This window comes from Gigantopelta aegis, chromosome 5, assembly GCF_016097555.1.
Source record: "Gigantopelta aegis isolate Gae_Host chromosome 5, Gae_host_genome, whole genome shotgun sequence".
In the NCBI taxonomy this organism is placed as follows: Eukaryota; Metazoa; Mollusca; class Gastropoda; order Neomphalida; family Peltospiridae; genus Gigantopelta; species Gigantopelta aegis.
The window spans coordinates 300,341-301,155 of record NC_054703.1 but is presented as its reverse complement, the minus strand read 5'-3'; positions in this window follow the sequence as shown (position 1 = coordinate 301,155).

Genomic DNA, 815 nt, shown 5'->3' with positions numbered 1-815 from the left:
TATATGTTTCGTTTTTGTTAAAACGTTTAATGTATGGGTTTAAAACTATATTATCGCATATTTAAAACTAAATACTCCTACCCAAAATGTAACAAGGAATCTTTAAAGGCGTACTATCACGGATTTAAGGACCGTATTTCTCCAAAAGCGGATAATAAATGAAAATTACATTAATGTTTGGAAACCAAATCTGGCTATTGAATCACCTTAACTAATCCATGATGGAGTGAAATCCATGTCAATCCTCTTGGCAATATTAGTTTTTAAATTATAGACCATTGCCATAATTCAATTTTTTTTTTTTTTACAAAATATCATTAATAAGTGGAGTATGATAGTTACGTAGATTGTTGAATAAAGTACATTTAGGGACGAATCAAATACATATGTTTCACGTAATACTTTGTTACGCCATTTAATAGGTCAGTGGTCTGTGACAATATGCCTTTAATACGCACTTTCCGATATACATGACTACATCATTGACATTTTTCTTTTTTATTGTATTTTCCGAGGGAGCATGACTCGACCTCTCCCCTTAGTTCTAGGTAGTGGCCAGGGGTAAGGGCCTGCGAAAGGGGTCGAGTTTGTGATCCTGGGACCAAAGAACCCCACGCGAGCGCTCTGCCGACTAAGCCAGATTCTGCCCCTCACTTCTATAGAAATCTTACTTTTAAAATGGGGCATTATACAAAACGTAGGCAAACGACACCAGTCCACTGACCGGCCTCGGTGGCGTCGTGGTTAGGTCATCGGTCTACAGGCTGGTAGGTACTGGGTTCGGATCCCAGTCGAGGCATGGGATTTTTAATCCA